Source organism: Phragmites australis, chromosome 12 (assembly GCF_958298935.1).
Source record: "Phragmites australis chromosome 12, lpPhrAust1.1, whole genome shotgun sequence".
NCBI lineage: Eukaryota > Viridiplantae > Streptophyta > Magnoliopsida > Poales > Poaceae > Phragmites > Phragmites australis.
The window spans coordinates 16,147,535-16,174,826 of record NC_084932.1 but is presented as its reverse complement, the minus strand read 5'-3'; the positions used below and the strand labels follow the sequence as shown (position 1 = coordinate 16,174,826).

Sequence of the window (27,292 nt, the reverse complement as noted above, 5' to 3'; positions counted from 1 at the left end):
TAATACCTTGTATTTATGCCAATATAATAATAAGGTAATCATCAATAATATTTTTTGCATAATCATATGTATAGTATTTAAGCTTATTTAAAAATGTAGAAATATGTGATATTGAACTTAAATAAGTATTAAAAATGTAGAAATATGTGATATTGAATTGCAATTAAGCAATAAGCATTATGTAAGAAATTGCAATTACATATAATGACAAAGTATTACTGAGGTAATACTAAAAGATTGCACTTATACACAATAACATGCAAATTCCTAAAGACTGGAGGGCCTGGATTGCAGTTTTATATTATGTAATAAAACATAACACAATATATAACAAGTATGAGGACTTAAACGTATATAAACCTAAAGTTCTTATATATTATGGCTCTATCACGGAAATTTAGAAAATATTGAGGACTTTTCTGTAAAATTCATGTCAGGCCATGTTTTAGGCTCTCAGCCCGATTTTGACCCATTCGGCCGGGTCCAATGGTCGGCCCATGTGACCACAGGCGCATTCGAGCTGGTGCATATAAAGGCCAGGGAAGGCAGTTTCGGGTTAGGGTTGCCCTATCCCGCCGCCCGCCGCGCCTCCTCTTCGTCCTGTCCAGCTGGTCGCCGCCGGTCCGGTTGGTCGCCGCTGCCTCTTCACCGTCGTTGCTCGCGTAGTCATCGGATGCCGCCTCGGAGGCCACTGTGGGGGTTGGCTGGGTGCCTCAGCACCAGTTGGCTGGCGCTGTTTCGTGGCTGGCCCTGCCAGTGTGTGGCTATCGTCGACTGGGTAAAGCCGGCGGATCTGCGCCTGTTGGTGGCGGCTCCTCGCAGTTGGCCGCTGGATCCGCTGAAGGGGCTGCAACGCGAGCTGCATTGGGTCTGGCCGTGCCGGCGCCGCTGCCATGGCTAGTGCTACCATGCTTCCGCCGACCGACATGGAGGGCTGGCGCCGTTGCTGTGGCTTAGCTCGCTGGGCGCGGTCTTCACTTTGGTTAGCCAGGCATCGCCGCCCTTCGCCGCTTGCGTGGCTTGCCGAGCATCGCCTTCCTAGGCCGGGCGGCCACCGCCACATAGCCGGTCGGCTGCCTTCTCAGCTGGCTCGCTAGGCGCGCCCCTGGCGCCGCTTGCACGGCCGCCTTTTGGCAAGTCGGGCCGCCGAAGTCTCCGACACGGCTGGTTGGTGCCACCGCCTTCATGGATGGCCAGGCGCCGCCGCCACCAGCTGGTTTGGCTAGCCATGCGTTCGGATGGTTGCCCCTAGGAGGCTGGTGGCTGCCTTGGTCCAGGCTGGTCGCCACCGATGGCTGGCCGGCCGCCGTCGTCTGCCGACTCTTTGGGGCTTGCTAGGCGCCACTACCCACCACCATGTAGGCTGGTCGGGTAGATAGCCGCCACTGGGGCTGGTGACCACCGCCGGTCCGGATGGTTGCTGCCGCCGGATTGAGGCCGTTCGGCCCTCATTTCTTATGCACACTGCATCTTCAAGCGCGATCATGGAGGTAAGATCTCAGAGAATCCTCATTTGCTAACCTTTCAGTCAATGTAATCTTCGTCTGTTCATGGCCGAGCAATGGTTTGTGGGCTTCATGACTGTGAAGACGAAGGCTTGTGACCATGAACCTCCCGCGATGTTGCCGTGGAGCCTTCCTTTGCTCTTCTGTCTTGCCAATTAGCAATGCAGAGGCAAGTGCTGATAACGTGTTGAGAGACAATGAATAATAGAGAACTCGAGATTGAAAAGAATGAACTCACATTTCTTTTATTGCATTCATGTTATATTTATACACGATAAAGAGACAAGTTCATATACAAGTTCATATATTTTTAGGAGGCATCCTTCCCCAATAGATATCTAATTAATTATTAAAATTTATGTCATAACAAATCTCATCCTTCTTGATGGTGAGCAAGGAACAAAAAAGGTAGATAAATTGAGATGTACAGCAAGCAATAAGAGTAGGGGCTAAAAGCTGGACCTAGAACAGCATGACTGTCAGGTGCGACAAAGACAACAGGAAAGATGAGGATCTCAATAAGGGTACTAAGTATTTATCTCCAATAAATACTTTAAAAATTCATTTTCTATAATACTATTACAGCATCCTCTAACACTATTACAGTATCCTCTATTTTTTTCATCTTCAATAGCTATCATATTTTCTCCTTTCCGTTACTCTCCTCCTCTCCTTGGACCCACGTGCATACGCTATAAACAGTAATTCGGCCTCTCGTATCCTTCTGCAGATTTTCGGTCGTCGATTTCTGTCGGCATTCCTATAGAGCTAGAAACCGACGCTGTTGGAGCACTCATTTGCCACTCGCGATCGGCAAAAGCAAGGAAAACGCATCGGCACAGTATTTTACGATGCGGAAGCCAACTACGTTGGAGTTGGCCTAAGCAACATTTTCATGGTCAGGCGTTCTAAATTATTCTTAATCATAAACGTAAGAATACTACTATGAGAATAAAATGTACCTATTAGAAGAGCCTTTAGCTGCATTGATAAGCTCATCCGCATGGCACTCTGCGATGGTCTTCATATTGCTGAAAGCACTTTACCTAGCATCAGTGGTAAGAAAGTAGATTGCTTGGTTCACACGCCTCAAAGGAGAGATATCAACAGCCTGCATTCTAACAACGCCAGCAGATCCAATACAAGTTGCATCTTCTCTTGGCCCACTAAATGAGACATATAGCGCTGCTCCATTAGAGACAATAAAAGCAAGAATGGGCAGATTAGGTGATTAATAATACTAAAATGACTTTTATTTTGCACCATTTGTTGGATTTCATAGCGAGTTAATAATACTAAAATGACTTTTATTTAAGAACAAAATTAAATTTCTAAAATGACATTTATTTGAGAACAAAGGTAGTATGTTAACTACATCTTTTGTAAGATCATCTCCAACCATATTCTCTTCATTTCGTTCCCTTTTCAATTCCCTTTCCCGTTCTTATTTCTTTTATTTTCTCTCATCTTCAACAGCTTCTATTTGAGGGGAGTTGAGAAGGGAAAGTAAAGAAAATCCCGTCCTGAAGGGAATGATCCTGAGAATCCCGTCGTGAAAGGAACCATGAAGTGAACGAAAATCCCTTCACAACCGAAATATCACCGCTGAAGGAAACCCCATGAGACTAAGGAAAATGACAGGAGGATCACAAAGCAGTCATAGACAATGCTTCTGAGTATTCAAATTAATGCAGCATCACGAACATGTCATAAAACCATTGAAAGACTACAACCATGCACATTAATACATTAGTTTTCTTTTTCTAAAAGGTCATTTATTATCCAGTAACAACTAACTATGTACAGGCCATCATGTCAAGTTTCTAACTGGTTACCAGTGCAAGAAAATATACATACTCTGATGATATTACAACTATCTACATAAAACAGTTTACAGCTATACAGAGGAATAACATGGTGAGTAGTGCATATGAACGCTTATAATGTCAAGCATGAATATAAACTAAAACCATGTTCAAAGAATTGATTGTACCAGGAATAAGGAATAGCCGACATAAAAGAGAGCATTTCAGTTACGTCAGCAATTACATGTTTCTGATGGCATCAACGATAATTTGGATAGGGTTCGCATCAGTAAGCAGGTGAATAATATCCATAGTATGCTTCACAACGCGAACAGCCAATACCTTCTTGGCATTGTTGCGGCCTTGCATCATCAAAGAGTTTGTCAGCCTCTCAGCAATTGGGCATTGAGCCTTCCGAAACCTCTTAGCAGAATACCTTCCAGCAGTGTGGGGAAGATATATGGCCTGCTTTGTAGGATTGACGGCAAGGTAATCAGCCAGAGAGATGTCATTGACCTATACATAGAAATTTCGAAAAGAGCTGCTTAAGAGATCATAACGAGGGAGAAGATTTGGTGTTTTGGTGGCATGCACAGTTGCTAAAAGGAGAATTAGGTATAAACTTGAGATTATTCCCTGAGCTTGGCGAGTACCAACTCAATCTCAACAAAGCTTATGGGGAAAAATAGCAAAGAAACAAAGTGTAACAATTCGACCATGCTACAATTTTAGGAAATGCGATATTCAAATAATATTTCAAACTTTTGCACAAACTAGTAATTTAGCAATAACAGTTCCGAATGAAACCAAACCAAATGTATTGGGCTACCAATACACCAGCCTTTTTTCAATGTCCCGTTTCCTAAGTTTTCAAAAGCTTTACTAACATTAATTACACAGTACTAATCAGCCGCAGATTTCTATAGGTGTCAGCCCAATAGCCCATTGACGACAAGTGCAACAGAGAGTTACTTAGGATTAGGCATAGTTATTACGGCGGTGCGAGGGCGGGAGGCGCGGCTACCCACCGTCTTCACACCTTTATATCGCTTATGAGACGGGACAAGGTGTGGTGACACCATACACACAAGAACTTTTGTGGTGATCTATCTATATTTTGCTTTTCTATGGATTTGATCTCTAGAAATAAGTTTGTAGTTCACAGGGAATATGCATTTGAAGTTTTGAACCAAACATATTTCTATGTCACTGTGTCATCCATTTCTTGGAGAATGTGTCACTGTTTCATCCATGGAGTTGGCGAATGTATTTTTCGCGCCAACTTTTCTTATGTCAATGTAGGAAGATTGAAGGAATGAAATTTCTTATCAGGCCATCTCCAGCAGAACTCGTATCCGTCTCTGGACCGGTATCCACATCGGATGCCGCTCGGTGTCATCCTACAATTCGGCTCCAACGGAGTCTGCATCGAGCTCTACAGGGATGCGGGGAGAGGACCGGCGATGACAAATTTGTGGAGGGATGCGACATCCCCTTCGCTGTTCATGACGGGACTCACGAACAGTTCATGTCTCCCGCGGAGCGACGGAAGGGGATCCGACGAGCCCTGGTGGAGGCGAGGCAGGTGGCCAACGGAAGCGAGCATCATCCAGCGACTGGGCATACGATGCATTGTCCCCCGCGGCTGACGACTGGGCTACCACAGATTCGGCGGCCGAGCTCCCAGGTTCCCCACCGTTGGTATGCTCGGTCGCAGTAGTTGGATCATGGTCCTCGCCAAGCCTCTAGTAAGTCCTGGGTTCCCAAAGCGACTTCTTTGTAGGGCGGACGACCAGATCTATGGTTGGTCACCACCGGAGAGAGAGAGAGAGAGAGAGAGAGAGAGAGAGAGAAGAGAGAGAAGAGAGAGAGAGAGAAGAGAGAGAAGAGAGAGAGAGAGAGAGAGAGAGAGAGAGAGAGAGAGAGAGAGGAGCTGTAAGAATTCGCCGCACCTGCTCTCAGTCCCCTTCCCCTCTTGCATGCCGATCGCCTCCAAGATCCTCTACTTCGCTATTTAGTGGGGATATCCTTGAGCTAAGTGTGCATGTCAAAGAAACAACCATCGAAAATAGATTGCGGCGAACTAACATGAGCATCAAAATGAAACTCATGTACAAGGGGAAAAAGGATATTGAGATGGGGATGGAAAAATTCTCTCTAGAACGCAGGTCAATGCAGCCAGGGCCACACCCTGCAAGTGATGCAATCATGCCATCTTTGTTCCAGGCTTTCAGTTGAGACTCACAGCTATACACACTCAAATTGTCATCCCTCACCCATGTCCCTTTACTAGTTATTTTTTGTTTTCTATCCCGTGTATGATACTACAATTAAATGTAGTGTATTTTAGCCTACTAGTATGAAGTAAGTTGGAGTTGAGTCTATACTGCCTTGTCTTTTGTTGCTTTAGTGAGGCCTAGAGTGTAGCTGTAGTCAGTTATTGTAGTTCATTTATTTACTGGTGATGGTAAGTACAACAACTAAACTACATCCATTCACTCAGTGAAACCATAGTATCAGGAACTTACAATCCTATCCACAGTTGATTGATTGTAGTTGTTGCCTTAGTGGTAGACTCCATTACCCCTAATTTCCAAAACTATGATTGTTGATATACTTGTAAGGTTCTAGTTTTAGTCTATACGTTCATTGCCATAGTTTGAGGTCGCCAAAGTGCTTTCTCCGTGCTTGTAGATGGACGCCGCAGCGCTTGCCGCTCTTGTGTTGAAGATGCAGGACCATGTGCAGGAGGCAGCTGTCACGTTGAAGAAGGTGGCCAATGATAACTTGAGTCCGGATAGCACCCCTACTGTTGTGGAGCTCAACATAGCACTTCTAGAGGTCGACACCATTGCGGTGGAGTTGGAGCAGCTCGTGTTCCAAGTTGAAGATGCTCTGAGCGACAGTGGCGTGCCTAATCATGTTGGTCACACCGACAATAAAAGCATGGCAGTGGAAGAGGAAGCTTTGGGATCAAAGGACATTGACGACAATGATGCCCTTCCCGCTGATTGGAGCTTGGATCACCTACAGTGTGCTGATTCGGATGATGGCATGTCCATTGAATCCGATCGTTCTTGGAGGCTGTAGTCGGGTAGGGTGTGTACTAAGTTGTTTGGAATTTGTCGAGTCGAGGTAGCCGGTCCCTATAGGTTTATGGTTAACCTCTAGTTTGTTGGTCTTGTACTCTGGTACTCCCACGTGACGTATGTGTTATTCCATAAGAGAGATATCCCTCATCATGTTCCTAATGTTATGACATTTGGCGTAATGTTATTTTAGTATTCGAATGTGAACCGTTTATGTTACGAAATAGTGCATACACTGGCCACATGACTTATTTGGGACATGATCATTTTTTGTTTTCTTGTACAACTAATTGTCCACGGGTGTTATTGATACTGATCATGCGCCAAATTCAGTGGGCCATTTTCTTGGTTTGTTGAGCGGGAAGGGTAGCATTTTTTGCTTGCTTGTTTGGGGCTTCTCTTTTGTTCATGTATTAAGGGTTTATCTTTTGTTTGTTGAACAAACAAATGTCTGTCAGTAGAGTCATATCCTGTGAGATGAGCTTTCTTCCTTGTCTGGATGCCGTTTTGCTCTTCGTGTATGATGCAAAACTGTGAGCACCTTTACATTTTCTGTCATGTGAAAGCTTAAACTGGTTCTTAGTGACCATGTAGGGCATGATATGAACAAGGTTGGATATGATATTTGCTTGAAGCCTTGAATATTCATTGCGAAATCCTGAAAAAAATTGGAGGAAGAACTATGGGAAGTAATTGGCTTCATGCATTTCCAGATTTCTTCAACTATAAGATGTAGTGGCTGATTGATTACTTTGATGTGATCTTGTTTGGTTTGTTCTTAGAATTTTGGCGCAATAATATCTGCAAACTGTATTTTACCTATCTATTTACGAACATATGGACATCTCAATTGTTTTAGTTGTTTTTTATATTGAAATCCAATATTTCTGCAGTGGACATGTGGTTGTGATGGAGCATTTGTTAACATTATGTTTTATGTGTTGTGTTAATGACAGGCAATCTGTTGCTGAAAATTTCAAAATTTTGGTTGAAAATTTAGGATCCTTTTCTTGTCATGTGAATTAGGTAGTGTTGCTGGTAGCTAGGTGTGAATTGGATAGAGTGACAATTTAACTAGGAATAGAACATGATGGGCTCATGGAAATTCCAATTTTGGTTGCTGATCTCGAACAGGATGCGTCAAAGTTCATGTTTTGTTTTGGGGGGCAAGGGGTTGATTTGTCAATAGTGAAGATTGGCTTTAGTTTCTGATAGATGTAGCTGGCTACTGAAAATCCTGAGGCCACTCTTCACTAGTGAAGATTGGCTTCAGTTTGTCTACATGACAGACCAAGTTGAATCATGCAGTAGGTCATAGATATCTTAGATATCTATTGACGATGCTTATTTACTGGTGTGCAGGGATTCTATGGAGTACGCTAGGTTCCTTCGTGGTGACGACGATGGCATCCCTTGGGACGATGTTGTGCCATGCACCCAAGAAGGTATCATCGGGACACAACCTCATTTGGCAGAGATGGAGCACCTAGAGGCGCCAGGAGAGATGGCAGTTGTGTGTGGCCGTGGATGCAGTGACACTATGAAGGAGGACCTTGTACTTGTGTCGGTATGGCTGAACGTGAGCATGGATCCCGTGGTGGGGAGCAACCAGAGTTTAGGGGCTTTCTGGTAGAACATCGAGACATACTTCAACAACAACAAAGACTTCTCATAGACCCACAATAAGAAATGGCTACAGGGGAGGTGGGCGTCCATCAATGGTATGGTGCATAAGTTCTGTGGGCATTATGCTAGGACCCTACGTACTAGGAGGAGTGGGACGACCGAGGCCGAGATGGTACGTTATCTATAATTTCAGCGGCATTGGTGTTCATATGGCTTCCTGCTGTAGGTACCATTTTTAATTTACTGCTACTGATAGCTAGTTCATGTAGTCATTTCACCCTATCCCTGATAATGCTTTTAGACGTATATCTAAGATGTATGTTGGTTTGTGTGATGACATCTGAATTGGAAGGTATGTATGAACTCATTCCCTAATGCATGCTCATGGTGTATTTTCTGGGAAGGATTAGTAGTTGGTACTAGAGCACCTTATGCATAAGCAACTGCAAGATTTGAGCTTATTTCTCGAACTCATGTTAGTACATCTCTATGCTTTTGTTTGTAACACTTTTTTAAAAGATTACTAGTTTGGTGTTGACAATGAACTGCTTGTCATGTTTAGTTTTACTAATTTCAGCACCCTAATGGCAATGACTTATTGAACACATGGGATAATTACTAGCAACTTATGTGAATCATTCAATGATTATTTCCTTTTAGTGTATACATACTTCTGAATTGCTGTAGAACACAATGCTGAAAAGATGCCTGGTGTACTACTAGAAGGACTCATTATCATTCTTCAGTGCTTCATGACTCTGCTTGATGTTTAGAGTTTGTATGTTATACAGTGGTATATTTCAGTGCCTCTAGGTATGTGGCTATTGTAGATCCTCTGCATTAATTCAGAGTTATGAAAGTGGGAAACTTTGGGATGCCCAGAAAAATGGAGTTATTTTTATTTGATCTACAAAGTAAACTACATGCATCATTGTTCAGAACTTGTATGGTTTTGTTGCATGCGTTCCGTCTTTGCCTCTGTGGGGCTGTGTTGAACATGAATTTGTTGTCTAGTTCCTCCATTCAATAAGAACTAACAGCATTGCCTGCACATTTGATTTCAAACAAGCATTTTATATATACCTGGAGCATGGCAATTACTGCCCCAGTTTATTAGCCATTTCACCATACTTTTAAAGCTGCAAATCGTGGAGGCATGCCAGATGTACCAGGCCACGGAGAATAAGGAGTTCACGTTGCTGCCTTATTGGAGGGAGTTGCGGCATCATCCCAAGTGGCAATCAGAGTCCTGGCCCAAGAAGCAGAAGACCTTTGCTGCGGGCAGCTTGAGTCTTGTCCAGGGCTAAATGTACCTGAAGGTGGGGATGCACCTCCTTCCATTTCCAGTCCATGTCCCAAGAGGCCACCTGGGCGCACTCGCTTGAAGGAGTTTGCCCGCGGTTCTTCCTCCTCGAACCCAGCTTGTGCCCCCATGAAGGAGATATTTGACTGGCAGTTGGCCATGAAAGAGAGGATTGAGAAGGATAGGGCTGAGAGGTTTGCTGAGATGATGGATGTGGAGCAGCAGAGGGTGAGGCTCGAGGAGGAGCGTATGCAAATGGACAAGGTAGAGAAGGAGATGCACATTATGAACATTGATCTTTCCTAAATGGATGAGGACCAGCGGCCTACTACAAGAGCCTCAGGCAGAACAATTTGTGAATTCGGTTGTGTGATGTGAATTTGTTTTGATGCTTTGAACCTACCTCATATTTCATTGAGGCATGAAAGTTTCAATACATCTGCACAACCAAGTCAAAACAAAAAATTCAGGAGAAATGGTAATCCTGGGTAACACAGAAGGAACAAAAATAATAGGCATGCTTGTATTCAGAATGTGGTGAGTAAAGATTCACAATGCAAATGAACAATCCAATCGATGAACAATTCACAGCTGCAAGGTTTGAGTTCATTCGACTAAACATGAAACAAGCAGAATACATACTATTAATGAACTCTTTATCATAGGACATGGCACACAAGTGAGTAATATCAGCTAGGTGATCGAAACATAATACACGCTTACATAGGACATACTTGCATATGACACACTACTAAACGTAATACGCACTTGCATATGACATAGTACTAAACATGTTATTGATCGAACTACAAGAGGTTGATACTACTCTCCTCCGTGGAGCTGCCAAAGATGCTCAACAAGGTCGTCACAGAGCTGCTGATGACCCTGCCTGCTTCTTACAGCACCATACCTTTGGATAAATGCTTGCAGTGGGGGGGGGGGGGGAGGGGTTGGGTCGTGCGATGGCTGCACATCATCACCAGGACCCTTGTACACCTGTTCGACTTCCTCATCTAGTCTCTCATCCTCGATTATCATGTTGTGCATGATAATGCAGGCGGTCATGATGTCGTTAAGGGTTTCCTAATCCCATAACCTCGTTGCCCCTTAGACTATGGGAAACTGGGACTACAGGACTCCGAAGGCCTATCCTACATCCTTCCATGCTGCCGCCTACTGAACCATGAAGTGTTGACGCTTCCTCCCAACTGGAGATGGTATGGGCTTCACGAACGTGGCCCATTCCGGATAGATGTCGTCTGCAAGGTAGTACCCCATGGTGTAATTGTGTCCATTAATTGAGTATTGTACCTTGGGGGCCTCTGCAGCAACAAGATTGTCGAGGAGATGTGAGCGGTGCAGAACGTTAATGTCGTTCAAAGAACCTGGCATGCCGAAGAAAGCATGCCAAATACAAAGGTCCTCTGACACCACTGCCTCTAGAAGGTCCGTCGGTGCGTTGACATGGCTGGTGAAAGAACCTAACCACACCGTCGGACAGTTCTTCCACCTCCATTGCATTCAGTCAATGCTTCTTAGCATCCCGGGGAACCCTCTTCGCTCGTTGATAGCAAGGAAGCGAGCAGTGTCCTCCTCGTTTAGAGCACGAAGGTACTCATTGCCAAACACCTCAACGATGGCACGAATAAACCGCCTCATGCTCTCAATGATGGTGCTCTCCCCTAGCCGGCGGCACTCATCTAGAGAATCGGCAGGAGCATCGTATGCTAGCATACGAAACACAGCAGTCACTTTTTGCAAGGAGGACATCCCTAGCTTGCCTATAGCATTCCTCCTCTATTGGAACCACGAGTCATGCTCCTTAACCGCCTGCACAATTTTGAGGTAAAGGTCACGTTTCATTCTAAACCTACACGACCAACGAGCATTAGGCACCTCACACATACATCAGTATATAATACTTACACAAGAGTGTTTCTGTTCACAATATTACCTGTGATAGAAAATGTAGTTGGGGTACACCGGGGGATCAGCAAAGTAGTTGTTGTACAACCTATTATGGCCCTCCAGTCGATTTTGGTGGATACGCTGACGACCCGGCACTGAACCGCCCCAAGGTCCCTGCTGTGATGCCTCTGACTCCGCATGCCAGGCGCTCAGAGTCTCTAAGAACAAAGCATCTTCCTCATTGGAAGAGTCATTGGAGGAGAAACACAACTCTCTCAAGTACTGCTTCCAAGCTAAATGAGGATCCATTTGGCTGGATTGCATAAGTGAGAGTACCTCAGCCTCATATATATGGTGAGATGCTGAGACTTGTGATGCAAGACACCTCAGTGCCTTCCCCTAGAAGCCACTAGTCTTGAGGCTTCCGCTGCGAGATGAGTGGCCTTCCTCTACAAGCTAAATTGCAGTGGAAGCCACGTCCATTTCATATGTTGCAAGCAATCATTTGTGACTATGTAGTTGCAATTTTGATAAAAAAAAATGTGCTCTCAAAAAATTAATGCCAAAATACTTTGCTCCTCTCAATTAAACGACTGGCCAAATTTGTAGTGCAATAGTCCCTTGGGAAAAAATAAATTTATTTCCGAGAAAAAAATAAATTTAATAAACGTCCCACCAATTTTAATCGCGCGATTCAATAGTCGTTGCAACTGGAACATGTAAAAAATGATGCTGCTATTGTGGTTGGACAAAAAATAATTTAGTATAGGATAGAGAAGATAGTGAATGAGATATAGAGTTTCTGCTGGAGATGGATGAAATGAGGGATACTGTAATAGTGATAGACGATGCTGTAATAGTATTTTAGAGGATGGAATTTTAGAGTAGCTGCTGGAGATGGTCTTAACATGTGCTGCTACTCAACTTGCTCATGCACCACTTCCAGACAGTAAGTCACGGGCAGACAGAAGTAGCGCAAGGACACGTTGCTCCCCTCAACTCCACTCGTTCTTTTTACTTCCTGCAATGCCCCCCAAGAAAGCCATCTGCCTCATCTCTCCCCATTCTCCAACGCCTTTTCTGTGTGAAATTTGATCCTATGAGAGGTGAGTCATATGAACACACATGCGAGCACACATTGGACATAGGAGTTTTTTGCTGCTAGCAGTCTCTGATGTTTATTTAAACATCCAAAAGCATATAGCTGCTAACAGCCTCTATTGAATTGAAACTCATCCAAATATATGTTACAAGGGGTCAGCCCAATATATAGGTACATCCTACTATTTACTATAGTAGCCGACATATTGTTTGCTACTAGGCTTGAAAACGGTTTGGATATTTTCTTCTGGATTTGGAAAAACGGATACATATGGTCTTATCCGGATATGGATATCGATATTTCCAGATCGAATACGGATACAAATATTTCTTATCCAGATAAGGATACGGAAACGAAACGCTTTTTGAGCCAGATACATATAAGAAAACGAATAAGGATACGAATATGTATCTGGCTCAAAAAGCGACACTCCTATTGTCCAAGCACTCCCTAAGGTATCTACGAGGTGGTCTTAGTGTCAATGAAGTCTACACCGACACTCCTATTGTCCAAGCACTCCCTAATGAAGTGGTAGCACAAACCGATGCGCTTGTAGCGTTCATGGAACATTGGGTTTTTGCTCAGTGCTAGAGCTGATTGGTTGTCAACCTTGAGCTTGACGGTGTCGGTAGGCTTCCCCTTCAAGTCACCAAGCAAACGAGCCAGCTACACACCTTGTGTAGCTGCAGTGGTGGCGGCAACATATTCTGCTTCATAGGACGAAGTCACCAAGCAAATGAGCTAGCTACACACCTTGTGTAGTTGCAGTGGTGGTGGCAACATACTCTGCTTCACAGGACTAAAGGGCCACCACCCTCTATTTAAGAGAATACCAACTCACCAGGTTATCTCCATAGAACAGAGCATCAGAAGTGCTCTTTCACGTATCAATGTCGCTAGCGAGGTTACTATCGTTGTAGTTGATCAGTTGTCCCTCCTCTGCTTTCTCGTAGCAGCAACCGTAGTTGATCGTCTCGGTAACATAGCATAGGATTCTCTTCACGGCCGTCATATGCTCCTGAGTTGGCTGCTCCATGAAGCGGCTCACGTACCCGATGCTGAAGGCGAGATCCGGCCGTGTGTGAATAAGGTAGCAGAGGCTTCCGACAAGCCTCATGTACTCCATCGTGTCCACTTATGCCGTCGTGCTCTCGCGACTGAGCTTGAGTCATTCCTCCATCGGGATATGAGCGGGGTTGCAATCTCTCATCCCCACCATCTCTAGGATTTGAGCAGTGTAGTGCTCTTTGCATACCGCGATGCCGCTGTCGCTGCTGCTGTGCTGGACCTCGATCCTAAGTAGAAGGAGAGAAAACCAAGGTCGCTTATGCTGAATTAATTCTTCATCTTCACCTTGAATAAATGGATCTCCTCCTTTGCCAATCCAGTGATGATCAAATCATCCACGTAGACCCAAAGGAGTAGCAGTGTGTTGCCATGGCCGCACCGGTATGTCACATGTTCATGCACACTCTGCTTGAAGCCAAGAGCCCTCAATGTGCTTTTGAGATTCGCGTTCCATGCTTGCGGTGCTTGTTGCAAGCCGTAGAGCACCTTCCATAGCTGCAGTACTTTGTGCTTTTCTCCAGTGACGATGAACACTGACAGTTGTGCAACATACACTTCCTCCTCTAGTTCGCCGTTGAGAAATGTCGATTTCACATCCATGTGATGGACCGACCATTCCTCTTAAGCAGCTAGCACCAGCAGCAGGCGCACGAACTCCGGACGGGCAAAAGGTGTGAATACCTCATTGATGTCCACGTCCGACTGCTTCACATAGCCCTTGGCAACAAGGCAAGATTTGTGCTTGATTACAACCCCGGCTTCGTCTTTCTTGAGCTTGAACACCCATTTGAGCCTGATTGGGTGGTGTCCACATGGTAGCTCCACCAGCATCCATGTCCCATTCTCCTCGATGGACTTTATCTCTTCTAGCATCTCTATTCACCATGTCGTGTTGCATTCTGCCTTGATGAAGGAGTTCAGCTCTCCTGTGCTCGCCAGGTGCAGCTCAGTGTCGTCCATGACGTTGGTAGCGTATCCCACCGGAGCTCCTTGTTGCTGAGCAGCTTGTCGATGATGCAGTAGCGTACTGGGCTATGACCGTGGTGTGTGTCGAGCTTGGTGCTATCATTCGATGGTGGCGTGACAAAATTTGCCTCCCCAGTAGATTTGCCTCTCGGCATTCTAGAAAACGCAATGGTCACTGCTGGATTTGGTGCAGGTGGTTCCACCGCTGGTGTTCCTCCTCCAGTTGAGGTGAGCCCATCAGTAGCTGGGAGATGGACTTGACTCACCATGAAATCGATGGCGAAGTCACTCAATAGAGCCACGCTCCTAGTTGCATCCGCCTCCCAGCTCCATCTGGCATCATTGTCGAAGATCACATCTCAAGATATGTGAACGTGCTTGGTGCTTTGCGCCATGCATGTAGTCGATGAAGACACAGGGCATGCTCCTCTCATCAAGCTTCCGCAGATGCAGTCATGCCTCCTTGACGTACGCTAGACAGCCGAAGGTGCATAAAAAGATTACCATTGGCTTCTAGCCATGCCACGCCTCGAACAACGTCATACTATCCAGACACTTTGTCAGTGCACAATTGAGTAGAAAGATGGCGGTGCTCATCGCCTCTCCTCAAAAATCCACCGGCATGTCCCTCTATTTCAGGAGTGTGTGCACCATCGTGACGATCGACTAATTGCGTCTCTCCACCATGCCGTTCTATTGTGGGCTATACAGCGTGGAGAAGTGTTGCTGGACGCCGTGATCTAAATAGTGACATGTGAATTCAATGGACATGAATTCATCTCTGTTGTCGGTGTGGAAGACATGAAGCTTCCGACCGCTCTCCACCTCCGCCTCCGCCTGGATCATCTTGATCTCCATCGTCATGTCGCTCTTCACGGCTAGGAGCGTTAGCCACATATAGCAGCTGGCATCGTCCACCATCAACAGGAAGAAACAAAGTCCACCTGGTGTCGCCAACGTGATGGGACCACAAAGATCTCCATGGATGAGGTTGAGGCGCTCTTTTGCTTGAAACTTGGCCTGTGACAGGAACAGAGCTCGACACTGCTTGGTGGTGATGCATGTGTCGCACAGCTGCTCGACATGCTCCAACTGCGGCATGCCTCATAGCATCTCATGGCACGCTAGCCGCCGGAGTGTGTCGAAGCTTATGTGGCTTGTAGCGTGGATGCCATTGCCATGCATTCTCGTCGTGGCGTGCTGCGAGACAAATGGGATGATCAACGTCGAGGCGTTAGATGTACAGTCGATTGTGCCCGTGATGAACTTTGGCGAGGAGGTGGTGCTGGTAGTCCCAGATCTGCAATTTGTCATCCTCTATCAGCACCTTAGAGCCACCCTCGTCCAATTGGTCCACGCTGATGATGTTGTTCTTCCTAGTGAACAAGAGGATGCCACAACCATAGATGTCGACCACTAAGCCATCTCTGAAATGGATGAAGCCCACCACACCTCGATCAAGCTTCGTGAAGACATCATGGTGACCCGTCATGTGGTGGGTGGTGCTGGTGTCAAAGTACTAGCCCACCTGAAGGTCGTTGTTGTCACTGGCACCAAGGTTGACTTGCACGCGCGGCTCGTCGAGGTGGACCTGGCTTGGCGGTGGCTGCTGCACATCACTGAGAGTGCACACCTGCGCTATCAGGAGTGCAGACTCATCTTCTTCCTCCTTGCCTAGGGCCAAATAAGCCTACTCCTTCTTGGGCGATCGACAGTGCTTGGCCCAGTGGCCATAGCGGCCACAATTGCTGCACTTGTTGTACGAGAGATCGCGTGGGGCTTCATTCCCATCGGAGCCACCGCCTCCCCTTTTCTTCTGCAGTGCGTGCACACAGTGATGGGCATTGCTACTACCCAAGGACCCTTCACCCTACTTTTGATCATTCATGCGCACGAGCCATTGCTCCTCGATGAGGAGGAGCTTTCCACTGATGGCAGGGGATTCTTCTGTATCGAGATGATCCTCCACCGCCTTTAGCCTCCCAATCACTTCCTCCAACATAAGCATTGAGAGATCGAGAAGAGTTTCAATGGATAGAGAAATCTGCGAAAATCTCTTAGAGACTACTCTCAGATATTTTTCTACCATATTTTATTCTTCCATCATTTCTTTGAGTGTGGCGAGGTTGATGATGAGGCTGGAGAGACAGATCACAAAGTCGTTGATTGTCTCGCCGTCACGGAAGGAAATTGCCTCAAATTCCTTCCGCAGTTGTTGCGCCGAGGCCTTGCGAACATGATTGTCGCCGATGTGCATCGATGTGATGGTGTCCCAAGACTACTTGGTGACCGTTTTGACAGGGAGCATGCCGATCATCTCCTGGGGCACAACGCAGAGGATGGCCTTTAGCGCTATGCAATCTTCCTAGAAATTTGCATCGCCAAACTCCACTGTGTCCCAGAGACTGCGAGTTTGTAGCATGACCTTCATGAGCAGGCTCTAGTCGACATAGTTGCTCCATGTGAGGATCAGGTACAACGAGCCACCAACCTCCTTAACCACACGCTGGACGATCACATCGCATCCACCGATGTCTCAGTGTTGCGATCATCATGGCGGCGGCGATAGGGAGCTATGACAATTGAACTGCCTCCGGGGACTCAAAGCAGCACCACTCGTAGGAGCTGACATCGCTGGGATCGATCAACCCTAGCTCTAATACCAATTGTTAGATTTGATCCTGCGAGAGGTGGGTCATATGAACACACATGCGAGCACACACTAGACACATTAGTTTTCTTGCTGCCAGTAGCTTCTGATGTTTATTCAAATATCCAAAAGCCTATAGGTACTAACAGCCTCTAGGATTGAAACTCATCCAAAGGTATGTTAAAAGGGGTAGCCAAATATATAGGCAAAAAACCAACCTACTGTTCACTACAGTAGCCACCTTAATATTGCAGTAAGATTAAACTAACTACACACAAGGATTTACTCTAACATTCTGTCTCTCTCTCACACACTCTTTCTTCTTCGTTCTTGCCTCCCCCAAAACATATCTGAATCATAGGTGTGGTGCAGGGAGTAGCATCTTCCTCAGAGAAAGGACGTCGAGCGCCATCCAGCTCAGCAGCGGGTGGCCAACTTTTATCTGGGAGCAGGGTGGTGGTGATGCAAGGAAGGTGGGTGGCTACCTCCTCTCCTCCCCTCCATAACCCATACTATCCCACGTGTACAACACCTTTCACACCGTATGGTGATGCCTAACATCACAGCGATATAGCGGACGCCATACACGCCGGCACCGCTGCGAGGCACAATTCACCACCATGACGCTATATCGCCGCTATGGCGATGTCTTAATAACTATGGTGTCGGAGGGTTAACTCCTGTCGCAGGGATCCTGAGGGACCCCTTTTTAGAGATTCGGCCTGGGGGATGATCCTGAATATGTTCGCCAGAGAAATAAATGGGTATAAATGCGATGGCCAGCGGGGTGGAATGATCTAGTGCGGAACAGAGTAAATGCGCTGATGTTTAGACAGGTTCGGGCCGCACGGAGGCGTAACACCCTACTCCTGTATGGATACTATAAATGCCCCGAGAATGTCCCTCAAGGATGTTGCTGGTTACAAGAATGTTTGTCTATCCTAGAGTCTGAGGCTCCTTGTTCTTCGGTCTGTGTGTATCTGCTGGCTTTGGGCGCTCTCGATCTTCTCTTCTCTTCGCTACTTACTTCCTCTGGGATTTTCCAACCTTTTACTCCCTTGTCTTTGTCCGTGCTGCCGGCTGCTTTAAATACCCGCCGGCATTAGCGTGCCCCGAACGGGAGGGCACGAGTTCCAAGGTACCATAAATGGAAAGGGCGTCATCATAGCCTCTGTGTGAAGTGACCGGGGGTGGAAAATGCGGCTCACACCCGGTCATCCGTCACCATAAATGCACTGGCAACGGGCGCCGTGGAGAGGGCCCACCGGGTAGCCGCAAAGCGGCCCGGCGTGCCCGCCCTGTCTTGTTCTCCTGCCACAGCAGCACGGCAGACGGAACGCCTCGGCCCTTACGATGTTATCCCGAGACGGACAGGATGGCACGGGATGGGACCCGTGCATTTAATGACCCCACGCCCTCCTGCCAGAATGTGGCAGGAACTGACACCGAGCGTGGCGGGAGCAGTTGGGGGTGACAGGCCATGCACGCTCTTTAAATGTGGCCTCGAGCCTTTGACTGGCTGACAACTCATCAGTGGGCCCCTACGGGGGCCACTGTCAGGGGGCTCTCCGAGTCGTCGGAGAACCGAGCGCTCGGGGGTCACTGTTCACCTCCCCGAGCATTCTCTCCTGAGAATGCCCTTCCTTGGTCCCGGGACTTAATCTTTTTTACCTCACGGAGGAAACTCCACGGGATGGCGCCACATGGCGGATTACTGGCCTGGCCTCGGGATTCGGAGACCCTTGGTTCCTGATTCACCGACAACAGCCCCCGGGCCCATCGGTAGGCGATGGCCCAGAGACTACGGATGGGCCCTTCATCGTCAACGAGGCCGAAGCCAGTACTGACGCCACGCGGCGCACTCTTAGATACTGGCCCTTCCGGTCCGGGCTTCTGGTACGGTCCAACGGGGAGCCGAACGGACGCGCGTCGAGCCGACTCCCGAGGCGCACATGGCAACCGCCCAAATCGGGGAAAGTACGCCTGGCAACTGCTGACACCGCACGGCCCCAGGGAGATTCGCCTGGTGGTTGCGCTGGCCGAGGAAACCGTCCCGCCAAGCGCGCCGTGGCAGGCGACGTTTGAATTTCCCTGGGGAATAAAAGGAGGAGGGGAGCGAACCACCCCCCTCTTTATGCCATCTTGCGATCAAGCCTTCGTCTTCCTTGCGCTCCTGAGCCCTAAACCGTCCTTAGGCGATTAGAGCACCCCTCTTCCCCCACCGTCCAGATCGTCCCCCACCCTGACAAGATGTTAAGAGCAGGAGGAAGCCACCGCGACAAGACTCCTGATAGCGTGCTGCCGGAGTCCCGTCTTGTGAACGAGGAGGCGGCGGACAAGGTACGGAAGCTGATGGTGCCCGAGGGCCAGCGGGGGGCCTCGGTGGTGACGCTGGTGAACTTCCCGCCGGTGACGGACAGGCCGGGGCGCATCGTCCTCTTTACTTCCTTCGTAGCGGCCAGGCTGGTGCCGCCGTTTTCGACATTCTTTCTTCAGATCCTTGACACGTTCAGGATCCAGGTGGTGCACCTCAGCCCCAACTCCGTCGTCATCCTGGCGGTCTTCGCCCACCTCTGCGAGATGTTCGTGGGGGTTCCTCCATCGGTGACGCTCTTCCGGCACTTCTTCATGCTGCGGTCGGCCGGGAAGAAGAGGGGCTTCTCCACCGAGGACGTCGCCGGCTGCTACAACTTTCGACTGCGGGACGGCCTGGGGGAGCAGTACATTCCCCAGGTGCTGCGGAGCAAGTGGGAGGACTGGCGGCGCGACTGGTTCTACGTCAACGTCAGCCCCCACGACCGTCTGACCCTGCCGGAGAGGGCGGCGGAGCCCCAGAAGGCGACCTGGGAGGTGCCGCCGTGGATGGAGCCGGTCCTGGAACGCATCGACTTCCTGCGCCAGGCCGGGCTTACCTCGGTGATGGTGGTGGCAGACTACCTGCGCCGCCGCCTGGCACCTCTGCGGGAGCGGGCTCGGCCCTGCTGGGTGTACAACGGCCCTCAGGACATCACCAGGACCCAGATCGGCGCGGAGTGGGACCTGGACAGAGCGGCGCTGAGGGGCCTGCTCCGGGTGGTGATCGGGGTGGATGACCTGAGTCGGGCGGAGCTTCCCTGGAAGGAGCTAGCACTCTGCGCCAACCCAGACCGAGTGGCGCTGCAAGCGAAGCTGCCGGAGTTCGACGCCCAGGGGCTGGTCGACCGGCCAGGGCGCCTGAACCCCAGGACCATCCAGATTCCCGGGGTCGACGAGGCGGCTGGCGAGGAGGCCGCAGGAGGTCCGGCGCAGACCAGTGGCCCGGGCGCCGCACGGGAGGAGGCCAGGCGAGAAAGGTCATCGGCCAGAGCGTTGTCGCGGCGAGAGATGTACCGCAGCTCCACGCCGTCGAAGCGCTTCTCTAGCTTCCTGACTGCCGCCATGTACGCCGCCATTTGAGGATCCGTGCACTGGTATTCTTTCGATACCTGGTTGACCACCAGTTGGGAGTCTCCCTTGACCAGGAGGTGACGAATCCCGAGGCCCACCGCGGTTCGGAGGCCGGCGATGAGGTCCTCATATTTCGCCATGTTGTTGGATGCGCGGAACTGCAGCTGCACGACGTATCGGAGTTCTTCACCTGTTGGGGAGGTGAGAACCACTCCGGCCCCGCGCCTTTCAGCGTGCGGGAACTGTCGAAGTGCATAATCCAGTACCCGGGCACATTGCGCCCAGGATATGTGGAGATTTTTCTCGGACGACCTCAGGAACGGGTGTCCATTCTACCATGAAGTCAGAGAGCGCCTGGCGGCTAACAAAGTGCAGGTCGGACTCCGCCAGCTCCACCGCCCACTTGACGACGCGCCCGGTGCCTTCTCAGTTCTGGAGGATGGGCCCCGGTGGGTACGTGGTAACCACCGAGACCTTGTGCGTCTGGAAGTAGTGGCGCAGCTTCCGGCAAGCAATGAGCACGGCGTAGAGCAGCTTCTGAGCTTGTGGGTATCTTGTCTTGGCCTCCCGGAGGACTTTAGTGACGAAGTACACCGGCCGCTGTACCCGGCGGGCCCGGGCTGCGCCTTCACCCGAGGGCCTGCTACAGCCCCCGAGCTCGGCGACGTGGTCGGGGCAGACCGGGTGCTCGGGCTCGACTCCTTGGTCGGGAGGAGCCAAGTGCTCGGGCTTGACCCCCTGCTCAGGGGGAGCCGAGTGCTCGGGGGCGGCCGGGAGCTGGGACCCAGCACCTAACCCCGTGCACTCATCGCGCTCTACCACCAGTACCATGCTCACGACCTGAGGAGTGGCCGAGATGTAGAGCAGTAGTGGCTCGCCCTCGGAGGGGGCCACAAGTACAGGTGGCGAGGTGAGGTACTTCTTCAGATCGCGGAAGGCCTGCTCGGCCTCCGGCATCCAGTCAAAATGACCGGTCTTCTTCAGAAGCTTGAAGAGGGGGAGTCCTCGCTCCCCATGTTTGGAGATGAAGCGCCCGAGGGCCGCCATGCAGCCGGCGAGACGTTGAACCTCCTTGAGTCGAGCCGGGGGTTGCATCTGCTCGATGGCCCAGATCTTCTCTGGATTGGCCTCGATCCCTCGGCTGGAGACTAAGAAACCGAGGAGCTTGCCCGCAAGCACCCCAAAGACGCACTTCTCGGGGTTGAGCTTCAGGCGGGTAGTGCAGAGACTGTTGAAAGTCTCGACAAGATCTTCGAGCAGGGTGGCGCGGTCTCGGGATTTGACCACGAGATCGTCGATGTAGGCCTCGACGTTGCGGCCAACCTGCGAATCAAGGGTGATGCGGATAGCGCGCTGGAAAGAAGACCCAGCGTTGCGCAAACCAAAAGGCATCGAGACATAGCAATAAGTCCCCACTGGAGTGGTAAAAGCAGTTTTTTCTTCATCCTCTATGGCCATGCGAATCTGGTGATAACCAGAGTTTGCATCTAAAAAACACAAAAAATCACATCCCGCGGTTGCATCTACAATCTGATCTATGCGGGACAAAGGAAAAGGATCTTTGGGGCAAGCCTTTTTTAGATCGGTGTAGTCCACGCACATGCGGAGCTTGCCGTTGGCCTTCGGGACGATAATTGGGTTCGCCAGCCACTCAGGGTGGAGGACTTCTCGGATGAATCCGTCATCAAGGAGCTTGCTGACTTGCTCCCGGATGAATTTTGGGCGCTCGGGCGCCTGTCGCCGGACCTTCTGCTTCACCAGGCGTGCGTCTGGGCGCACAGCCAGGTGGTGCTCGATCACCTCCCTAGGGATCCCGGGCATATCGGACGGCTGCCATGCAAACACGTCGACGTTAGCCCGGGGGAAGGTGACGAGCGCGCTTTCCTATTTGCCGCCCAGGTCACCGCCGATTCGGACGACCTGGGAGGCGTTTTCGCCCACCACGACCTCCTTCGTAGGAACGAGGCGTCGGCAGCGAGTCGGGGTTTGGATGAAGAGGGTCCCGGGCCCCCTGGACGACCTTCGACCTCGGCTCGAGCTTAGACCAAGGCCGAGTGTAACTGCTCGACGCAGGAGACGGCACTGCTGGTCTCGGCGGACACGGAGATGGGCCCCGCTGGGCTCGGCATCTTAACTGTGAGGTACGCATAGTGCGTGACCACCATAAACCGAGCGAGCGCCGGGCACCCGAGTCCCGAATGTCACGGGCAGCTCGACCTGCTCGAGGGGCAGGGAGTGCCCGGGTGTCACCCCGTAAAACGGGAGCGAAGGCTTAAGGTGCCTGAAGGGCACCTGCAGCTTCTTGAAAGCCTCCTAGGAGAGTAGGTTAAGGCCTGCGCCCCCATCGATCAGCACTCTGCTGACCTTCACATTACAGATGGTGGGGGACACTACCAGGGGTAGTCATCCCACGCCTGCAGTACTGGTGGGGTGGTCGGCCAAGCTGAATGTGATCGGGGCGTTCGACCACTTCAGGGGCCTTACGGCCTCTTCGCTCGGGGTCGCCGAGCACACCTCGCGCCGCATGGTCTTGACACTGCGGCGGGAGGAGGGCGTGTACCCACCTCCGTCGATGAAGGCGACGGTGTGCTCTGGCTCCTGGAAGCTGAGCTCTGGGTTGTTGGGGGCGGCTTCATCGTCGCCACCCTAGCGGGGCTCCTTGCGGTCCCTTTGGCGCTGCTTGATGAGGCCCTTGACCGTGCGGCACTCCGTGAGGTCATGCCACCTGGTCTGGTGAATCGGGCACCACTTCCCCAGCTCGGGCCCCTCAGGAGCGGGGGCCCTTGCCGGAGGGGGAGCCCTTGCGGGAGCCAGAACCCTTACGGGAGCCGGAACCCTTGCGGGAGCCGGAGCCGTAGGAGGGGCTCGGGCCGGAGCCCTCGCGGGCGTAGGACGTCTGTCGGCGGTCGCCCGACGTGCTTGCCGGCGGTCGGGCTCCCGGGCCGGCCCACGGGCAAGGCCCTGGGCTGGCTCGACGGGGACAGCCTCGCGCCTCCTTCTCTTTTTCTTTTCCCGCCTGTCGGAGCGGGAAGGACTTGGTTGATCGGCGGCGGGGTGCTCAAGGCGTGGAATGTGCCACGCCCGAGCTTCTGTCGCCTTGGCGCACTTGTCGGCCAGCGCGAAAAGTTCCACGGTGGTTTCGACCTCGTGTGTGCCTAGCTTCTCGAGCATCCGCTCGTCGAGGATGCCCTGCCGGAATGCGACAATGACAGCGTGGGGGGTTATCCGCGGGATGGTGTTGCGGACCTGGCTGAAGCGCTGAATAAAACACCTCAGCGTCTCCCCCTCCTGCTGCTTGACGGCGTGGAGGTCGCACTCCAGGCCGAGGTGCGTGAATGTGCCCTGAAGATTAGCCACGAACTGGTGGCAAAGATCATCCCAGGAGCTGATAGACCTTGGGGGTAAGTTCATAAGCCAAGAGCGGGCAGAGCCCCTCAAGGCAACATGAAAGTAGTTAGCCATCACCTTTTCCCTGCTACCAGCCGTCTGGACAGCGGTGGTGTATATCTGGAGGAACTCGACGGGGTCGATTGACCCGTCGTACTTCTCTGGCAGCTCGGGGCGGAACTTGGTGGGCCATTTGACCCGGCGGAGCTCACTGGTGAAGGCACGGTAACCGGTGCCATACCCTGCGGCGCGGGCAACGCCCTTGGACAGTGAACACCGGCGAGCTAGGGAGCCCCGGCGATCATGGGCCGGCAAAGAGGAGGCCTGGTCCTCGGCTTTAGCCTCCTGCCGGGTCTCCCGCTGGCGCTCAAGAGTGACGCGCGCGTCTTCGATGCCCCTCCGCTCATTGAGGTGTAAGCGGAGGTCCTGGGCTCCGGAAGTGGCCAGGGGGGCAGCGCTTCGTCTGGAGGCCCCCCGACCAGCGCGACCACTACCTGATGATGGGCCGGTCCTAGCGTTGCCGCACTGGGAGGTGGCGCGGGAACTTTCGGCCAGCATCTCGCGGTGGGCTGTGCCGACTAGGGCGGCTACTTCCTGGAGCCAGTGGCCCTCCGGGGTTTCCCCTGCCGCCTGGACCGACGGGTGCCTAAGGAGAGCGTGCACCGCAAGCAACGCGCTCCCAGGACTGGCCTCGCCGAAGGTGAGCCTACGCTAGAGCGGCGCCCGGCGCTGTCCAGACGCGGACCTGGCGGCAGGAGTTTCGGCCACCTGCTGGGGGTTGGGTGGTGCACAGGCGACGGCGGCGGCGGCCCTGCTGGGCCCAGCACCCTCGTCCCCTTGAGAGGGGAACGCCGTGCATGCAGATCGTGGCTGCTGCTGGGATGTAGCAGCGATTGGGACCTCCTGAGCGAGGGGCTCCACTTCCCCACTGGAGCTGGAGCCGGAGCGCTGGAGACGATGACCACCGGCTATTTTTTTTTCAGCAGAAGAAAACAAACAAACAAATTCAGGGATGCTTCCCCCCTACCTGGCGCGCCAGCTGTCGGAGGGTTAACTCCTGTCGCAGGGATCCTGAGGGATCCCTTTTTAGAGATTCGGCCGGGGGGATGATCCTGAATATGTTCGCCGTAGAAATAAATGGGTATAAATGCGATGGCCGGCGGGGTGGAACGATCTAGTGCGGAACGGAGTAAATGCGCTAGTGTTTAGACAGGTTCGAGCCGCACGGAGGCGTAACACCCTACTCCTGTATGGATACTATAAATGCCCCGAGAATGTCCCTCAAGGATGTTGCTGGTTACAAGAATGTTTGTCTATCCTAGAGTCTGAGGCTCCTTGTTCTTCGGTCTGCGTGTATCTGCTGGCTTTGAGCGCTCTCGATCTTCTCTTCTCTTCGCTACTTACTTCCTTTGGGATTTTCCAACCTTTTTCTCCCTTGTCTTTGTTCGTGCTGCCGGCTGCTTTAAATACCCGCAGGCATTAGCTTGCCCCGAACGGGAGGGCACGAGCTCCAAGGTACCATAAATGGAAAGGGCGTCATCATGGCCTCTGTGTGAAGTGACCTGGGGTGGAAAATGCGCCCCACGCCCGGTCATCCGTCACCATAAATGCACTGGCAATGGGCGCCGTGGAGAGGGCCCACCTGGCAGCCGCAGAGCGGCCCGGCGTGTCCGCGCTGTCTTGTTCTCCTGCCACAGCAGCGCGGCAGACGGAACGCTTCGACCCTTACGATGTTATCCCGAGACAGGCCGGATGGCACGGGATGGGACCCATGCATTTAATGACCCCACGCCCTCCTGCCAGAATGTGGCAGGAACTAACACCGAGCGTGGCGGGAGCAGTTGTGGGTGTTAGGCCACGTGCGCTCTTTAAATGCGGCCTGGAGCATTTGACTGGCTGACACCTCATCAGTGGGCCCCTGCGGGGGCCACTGTCAGGGGGCTCTCCGAGTCGTCGGGGAACCGAGCGCTCGGGGGGTCACTGTTCACCTCCCCGAGCACTCTCTCCCGAGAATGCCCTTCCTTGGTCCTCGGGGAACCGAGCGCTCGGGGGGTACTGTTCACCTCCCCAAGCACTCTCTCCTGGGCATACTTGTACGGACCTTCAGGGGACCGAGTGCTCGGGGGCCGCTGCTCGCAGCCCCGAGCACTCTCTCCCGGAACTTCCTTCAGTGGGTCCTCGGGGTACTTGGGTGCCTAGGGGAACACCGCTCGCGGCCCCGGGCACACTTCTCCCGGTACTTAGCTTTCCTGATCGTCAGGGGACTCGGGTGCTCGAGGGTCACCGTATACCTCCCCGAGCACTTTCTTCCCGGCACTTAGACTTCGCAGGTCTTCGAGGCACTTGGGTACTTGGGGGCCACTGACTGTGGCCCTAAGCGCTCTCTCCCGGGACTTAATCTTTTTTACCTCGCAGAGGAGACTCCGCGGGATGTCACCACGTGGTAGATTGCTGGCCCGGCCTCGGGATTCGGGGACCCCCGTTTCCTGATTCACCGACATATGGGATCAAAATACAGGAGTTGAACCAAAATTAGACAACATGTCTAGTATCCACCCACGATTAAAACCCTGAATTTCTTCATGAATCATAAATTAGTTTAACTAGCGCAAATTGTACCAGCTTTGGCGCTAGAGCGTGCTAGCCCGCCACAAGTCCATGTTCCTCCAACAAATGAAGCCCTAGAAACGCTCCATCTGTCAACCTAACTTAGGCCATGTTTAAATACATAGTTTTTTTAGAGCTTTTAGATAAAACTATGGTATTTGCAAATATTACAGTCTCAAATACATTCAGTTTGGTTACATCAGATTTTGTTGGTTTGGAACTACAGTCTTTTTGGCGGTTAGAAAAAAAATCCATTCCAGCTAGATTTTTCTCAAAAGCATGGTTTTCTCCGCTGGAGCTTGAAAAACTGTGTCTTTCAAATACTATGGTTTTGAAATGCTACACTATACATACAGGGCCTTAGAGAACATCAACATAAACCCAAAAATATATGCACATACAATGCATAAATCTAACCATGTAACTAAAATATCAAGCCTTAACTTCCTGAATCCTTACAAGAAAACTCACTTCAAAACTAAAAGTGGTGGTAATAAATTCAAACCTAATCGAAACACCTCTCGTCAAGTGACATAGTCCCAAGCGAAAACCCTAGAAATATGAGCTAAATCACAACATTCCACCACCAAAACCCTTAAAACCACGTCCCCCCTGGGACACGTACACATGATGGAACCCTGTCAACTACCACACACCATCTAAGAGACCAGATCTAGCAAACCAACTCACTTAGAAGCTGAATCCCAAGAACTACAGTCTATCAGAAACACGTGCAACAATTCAAGCAAGCTACACCGATGAGACGAGGTGGAGGAACGACCTGGACGTCCTCGAAGTCCCAAAGGCCGAAGAGCTTGACCTGCTGCATCTGCGCCTCCACCTCTACCAT

General features: G+C 50.8%; 1 pseudogene; it reads right to left on the bottom strand.

The window, feature by feature from the left end:
* Positions 1 to 2,448: 2,448 nt before the first annotated feature.
* LOC133886351 (small ribosomal subunit protein uS7-like) lies at positions 2,449 to 27,292 on the bottom strand (annotated as a pseudogene).